At 39.4% G+C, this 6,800-nt stretch overlaps 1 long non-coding RNA gene across 1 annotated transcript in view; it reads right to left on the bottom strand.

Annotated features, from left to right (window-relative positions):
- Positions 1–2,506: 2,506 nt before the first annotated feature.
- The window catches only part of LOC112482560, a 27,762-nt gene continuing 23,468 nt past the window's right edge, over positions 2,507–6,800 (bottom strand). The window contains exon 3 of the long non-coding RNA XR_003047344.1: positions 2,507–2,631. This is a non-coding gene — a long non-coding RNA (uncharacterized LOC112482560). The remainder of the gene's footprint in view (positions 2,632–6,800) is intronic.

Genomic DNA, 6,800 nt, shown 5'->3' with positions numbered 1-6,800 from the left:
TATTGGTCCCCTGATGATCTACATTTTCCAAGATAGAAGCAAACAATAAACAAAAAGAAAACAAACACCCTGTAACAGATCTGCAGCCATGCACTTACATTGAAGAAAACATATTGTATGAGTTACGAAAATTTAGAGTAGCAATTTCAGAGATAAGAAAGCTCCAGAGCCCTTTCTGAATTTCCTGACATCAGCTTAGAACAAGTAGGGTGGAGGTGTTGTGGGTGACACAGTGGAGAGGTGCCTGAGAGCTCTGCCTGTGTAGGCCTTTCTTGTTCCCAAGGAGGTCTCAGGGACCAAAGGCCCTGAAAAACCTAGGTCGAAGAACCATGAACTTAGAGAGGTTGACTTCATCAAAGGACTATTGAAACATACCCCTGACACCAAAGTTTTTAAATATTTAAAAGGTGCCATATGAAAGAAAATTAAAATAGAAAAGTTTTTAAGGGAATTTTTGTATTCAATTAAATGAATACTTTAAAAAAAAGCATTCTTCAGCCTGCTATTATATCTGGATCATTGTTTCTCCTATAGATGTGGAACCATGTAACCGAAACTCAGTGAATGGTACCAACCTCACTTCTTTTCTTCCACATCTCTCTTCCGGGCTTGCCTCCCATTTATTTAATTATCAATTTCTGCTTGTTCTACCCTGGAGCCTCTCTCAGACCATCTCTTCTTCTCCATTTACCCAGCAGCTGTCCTAACTTGGGCCCTTACCAATTCCTCACCTAGATCCTAAGGTGATCATTCTAAAAGCCAACAATATTGATCACTTCACTCACTTGGTCGAACTCCTCCACTGGCAAGTCTACATTTCTTGGAGTACCCAAAATCTGTCTGGATCCAGACCCTGGCTGCCTTTCCAGTCCTCCCCTGCTCCAGGAGAGTCCTCCCCGGCACTCCATGAGCCCCTGTGCCTCTGTGCCTTTGTATTTATGATCTCACTGTTTCAAATGCCCTTTATTCTAAACATTTCCACAACCCTGAAGTCATCCCCAGCTTCTACTTTTCCTGATTGGCCTCTACACATTCTTTAAGACTCAGCCTCTGTGTGCTCTTGTAATCCCCTCCGTGATGTCCTTATAGTAGAAACTCCCTTCTTTATGCTATCTAATACATTATAAAAACTCTCTTATAGCATATATCTCATTGTATTATAATCATCTATTCACTAGTTTTCTTCACCCCTCTTTAAGGATAGGAATTAATGTTATCCATCTTTGTAACCACAGAGGTTACCCAGGCCTTAATATCAGCACTCAGTGCAGGTTTAAAGGATAAATAAATGAGGGAATAAATGAACACATGTGCTGGGAAAATCCAGGGATGAATTCTGCCAGGTAGAAGGTAAAATCTTATATGAACTCACTTTCGAGAAGCTTACAGGTAAGTTCAGCCCTGACCCTGTTCCCACATTTGATTTGTTCATTTGTTTACTCATTCATTTATTTAACAAACATTTGTTGAGTGTCTGCCATGTTTTAGGTACTGCATCAGTCATGAGAGTTCTGCAAACAATAAAAAAAAAATCTCAGTCGTTATCGGAGAGGGCTTCCTTGATCACCCTGTGTAAAATACCACCCCTCTACACTCCCTGTATCTTTACCTAATTTATTTTTCTCTTGACATTCATTGGCTGACATATTTTGTATTTCTTTGCTGGTTCTTGTCCATCTCCCTCATCAGCACTTGAGCTCTCTGACAGTAGGCAATTATGTTCACCTCCGTATCCCCAGTGCTTAGAACAGTTCCTGGCACGGGGCAAGCACTCAAAAGAAGTGTATAAATAAGTAATTTAAATTAATATCTGTATTACTACTGCAACTATATCACATATCAAGTTTTTTCCATATATGAAGTACATTATTTTACTTCTCCCTTAATTGTGATTGAAGTAATGACATTATCGACACCATTCTATTAATTGTAATGCAGATTCATCATCCAGGCATTATGATAAGTCTGAGGATTGAAGTCAGTGACATTTGTGTTCAGCATCCTTTTTCCTTGTCATATGCTCTGCCCTTTCTTTCACCCTACTCTCCTTCCTCTCTGGCCCACACACATGTCCCTTCAGGCTCCTATAGCCTCATGCCTCTTCTGTCTCCCAGAGCTTCAGGTCCAGGCAGGAGTCCCCACTCTGGACTTTTGCCTTCTTGTATCATAATTTACCTCTCTACTTCTCAGGGAAATGACAACTATTACAGGCAACTATGTGCTCCCTTCATTAAAGCCATCACATAATTTAATCCTCATGACAAACCAATGGAGTAGTCCATTAATGTCAACCCTCATTATAAGTAAAGAAATAAACCCCAATGACTTAAATGACTTGTAAAGATAATACAATTGTTTTAAAGGCCCAGGTCAGGTATGTCTGAACTAAAAGTTTTTGCCCTCTCCACAATCTCCATTGCCAAGTGCCAAAAACAAACTAAGGCGACTGTAGCTGGGAATGGTTTAATAATTGGAGACTCCAATACAAAGGAATACATCTCTAATGGTGGAATCTGTGGCCAGCCTGGCAGATCAGATCTGTGTGGGACACGACCTTGAGCAGGGACAGCTCTAGAAATCTTCCTTTTAATCTCGCTGTATAAGAAACCACCTTCCATGCACTTGCCAGGCCTGGTGGAAAATAGAGCAGAAAGTACATAATAAATGATGTGTTGTTCCACCTCTATGACTGAATCAAATTATACTCTAGGCTTAAGAGAGTCCAGTTAAAATAAACTGGTTAATATGAACACTGAGCATTTTCTAGTTACAAAATACTTTTATTGCCTTTTATAGCTCTTAACGGTTTTTTTCTATTCACCACCAGATATAGATTTCTAAGTTTCAGAGACAGAAAGAGGCCTCAGTGAAATCTAACTCAACACTCGACAACCATCAGTTTTATTTCTACTTTATTCATGTGAGGTCTTGCTTTGTTGAAACATTTTTTTTCAGTAAGGCCTACTCAAACAAGACCAGAGGAATGATCAAAAAATTAGCGGGTACTGGACCTTGTTTGTTTTCTCTCAAATGAAGGCTGTATCTGCACAATAATTACCTGAAGAATCCATCCTTAACTAGCTCCTGAATGTTATATAGGTGTAAACTCCTCCAACAAAAATAAACTCAACACTATGCAAGCACTATATGGTCCGTAGCTCTCACAGGTGTCACAACACACTTATGACATAGGTTCTCTTTTTTATCTCTCATTTTGCAAGAAACTGTGCCTCAGAGAAGTTAAAAGACTTGCCAAGGTCATGCAGCTAGTGAATGGCGAGTTCAGGATTTGAACCCAGATAGTCTGAGTTCCAAATTTTAACCACTTCACTTAACATTATACACATTATTAATGCTAATTGATTAGCAATCATTTTGCCTTATGCTCATAATTCATTTTATAACTTTTATTCATAATGGCCCCACATGTGGTTTTTATTTACTAGTGGGAATACTAGGAGGATGGGAAGAGAGAAGATAGCATATGAAGCAATTGAGTAAATTTCCTAGCTTAGCAGCTCCTGGATTTCAGGTAAGAATTTGCACAATCCTGTGTGTTTCAAAATGCAGTGTTCGATTGCCTGAGTTTTTGGCAATTACCAACTAACCTACTTTTAAAATGTGTTTGCTTTAAAGTGTCCACTAAAGATTAAATCTCCTGAATGAGCCCAAAATAAAACCTAGCTCTGCAAAGACCAAAGGCGGCTGCACCTGGAGCAGATTCAGGGGAAATTGGTCAGATGAATTCACATACTGTGAACAGAAAATACATTTGAGCAGTGAGAGCGAACAGTTAGCTTTCTTCCCTGGAGAGACCTTGAATAACATTCCAGACTCTGTCCAATCCTGGTGGCAGAGAATAAGATGTATGTGGGATCATAAGAACATGAGCATCACAAACTGTGGGGCTGGTTGACATTGTCACCTGCGATCAGCTGGAAAGTCCCTCAGTGCATCTTTAAGAAGCCCTTTCTCTGCACCCAGCACTATGCTCAGAGTTGGTGGATTCCATGGCTAGCAAAAACAGACAAGAACTTGCCCTCCTACAGTTTACTATTTTGTGTTAGAGACAGAATTTAATCAAATTATCTCATACATGAATATATTGTTACAAATCCAAGTAAGTGTTATGAGGCAAAGGAACAAACAGGCTCTGAGAGAAAATGGACCGAGGTCTCATGGAGGAGGTGGCACTTTAATAGATACATGAGTAAATACTGACCAGTCAAAGGGGGCTGGGCTTCCAGGAAGAGGTAACAAAATGTACAAAAGTTCCTTGATAACAAGGCCACCACTGCCCAAGATGCATCTTTGTGCAAATTAGAAAAAAGGCACCACCACCTTAAGACCCTTTACTTCTGTTAGAAAGTTGTTATTATTTTATTGACTTTGTCGGAAAAAGACTTTTTACTATCAACTTCCAGAAAACTTGTTTATAAAATTCTACACTATCTAGAATGGCAACAGCTCAACCCTATGTCATCCAACATTATAGCAACTAATCATATTTGGCTACTGAGCACTTAAAATGTGGCTAGTCTAAGTTGAGATGCACCAAAAATATAAAATTGAATTTCACAGGTTTAGCGTGAAAAAATATATCTATAGAATACCTCAATTACGTTCATATTGATTACATGTTGAAATGGTACTATTTGGATATATTGGGTGAAATGAAGTATTTTATTAATTCCACTTGCTTCTTTTTACTTTCTTTTAATTTGTCTACAAGAAAATTTAAAATTACAGGTGTAGGTCATGTTTGTGGTTCACACGACATTTCTACTGGAAGCACTGATATCACTTTGGCGGAGTGGCCTTGTGTTTTGCACAACCTGGCAAACCATACTGTGCCCTGCATGACAGGAATGGGCCTGATGAGCGAGAGGAAATGAAAGGAGACCAGAGTCATTGTTGTACAGAGGGCAAAGAGGAGAGTGATGCAAGATAAGACAGGTCATACCAAATCCGCCTCTTAGCCTGGAAAGTTCGATAAGGTTCATCCTTTGCTTTGTGTTCACAGATGCTTCTCTTGCTTTGGAGTTTGTCTAGTCAGTGATTTATTTTAAAAGCATTTATTAAACACCCACTGTTCGCTGGGCACTGTGCTAAAAACTATAGCTGCAAAGGTGAAAAAGATACTCTCTACTGATAAGAGCCCTACAGTCTGTGGGAGACACAGGCAAGAAGCAAGCAGGCCATTCAATAGAGTGACCTGTGACCATGCTGAGCCCTAATAATGTGAATGCTAAATAACTGTGTGCTGTTGATGATAGAGGGGCTGGGCAAGAGAATGTGGAGAACTTGGCCAAGATGTGCCCCTCCCTCCCAGGAAAGACGTTGGCACATGCCTTCTTGCTGGTGGGCTCTCTGTCCAAAAGGGCAGTGCCCTGGGAGGGTGTGGCCAAGGAGCGCAGATCCTACCCTTCCCATCCCTGGAGACCTCTCGATGTCCCTGTGTGTCTGTTTCTTTTCAATAAGAGGCATGCACAATTCTTTATAGCATTCTGGATGTGTATCATTTATGTCTCTTATCATACCTTCTAATCAGAGTAGAAACCAAACCAGTAATTTTAGAAACCAAACCAGCAAGAAGGAGCTAGGGAAATCTTCACTTGAGAACACTGAGGACTGAATTCCATAAACCAGAGAGGAGGAATTCTCGGACTTAGGCCAAAGAAAGGGATGTATAGCCCCAAGCAAGTCTCTTGTCCCCATTGCCACCAACGAGTGTTTCCATTTATATTAAAATGGATCTGAAGAGCAGTTCATCCCAAATAAAAACAGTATCAGTTATACTAATTATATACCAGACACTGTGTTAAGTCATATAAATTTATTAGCTCATTTCACTCTCTTGAAAACTTTATGAAATAGATGGAGTTGTACCTATTTTACAAGAGGGAAAACTTACTCATAGAGAAGTTAATGATTTGCCAAATCTACTAGTAGATAGCAGAAAAGATGCTACGAAATGGTGAATGCAGATGAGAGAGGGCTTTGCTGTAATCCCAGAAAGGGGGACCATTTGTGCACCTGCCGAACATGTAGGAACCTCAGGTTTAAGAAGCATCGCAGGCAGATTGCCTGCTTCCTGAAGCCCCTCCACACCTGGAGAGGTCTTTACAGTGGGATGCTTAAGGATGGGGGAGAGGAGTTTAACAGGGAGGCTGGGAAGGAGGCTATTGCCTAGTTCTGATGCAGTTGAAGTAAGTTCCTTCACCAGTGAGACAGAATTTGTTAAAACAGAAAGGAGACCAGACTTGGAGCTAGACCAATATGTTTAATTCTCAGCTTTTATATTTACTTGTTTAGCAATTTCAACAAAGTCATACCAGCCTTCTGTTTCCATAATCCATATATGTTTCCTAATTCATAAAATGAAAGGTTAATACTGATTATCCTTAATACTTACTACCTATTATAATATTATATTATAATATAGTACTACAATATTATAAGACTATTTTACCCTACTACACTGAAAAATCTATAATCCATGAAAAAACACAAGGGAACAGGGCCTGTCTCTAGAAGCTGTGGGACTAACAAGAAGCTGGATTTTAGACTCAGGTTCTGTCCTTCAATTAAGGCATCTCTGCTGTTTGATCTTTAAATTTTTTGAACCTTGAAATACACCTTTATATTTTATAAATTCCTCACTAAGAAATTAATGAAAATTATATAAAAAGATGACTTATAAAAATAAATAAAACTGGTTGAAGAATATGGAGAATTGAGCTCTGGACTCAGCTAAAACATTAATTCCTTGTGTGATCTTGAGCAGACATTTGTCACTC

The sequence above is a fragment of the Pteropus alecto genome, unplaced genomic scaffold (genome assembly GCF_000325575.1).
Source record: "Pteropus alecto unplaced genomic scaffold, ASM32557v1 scaffold185, whole genome shotgun sequence".
NCBI classification, from domain to species: domain Eukaryota; kingdom Metazoa; phylum Chordata; class Mammalia; order Chiroptera; family Pteropodidae; genus Pteropus; species Pteropus alecto.
Note: the sequence above shows the minus strand (reverse complement) of the source record. Positions and strands in the feature narration are given on the sequence as shown.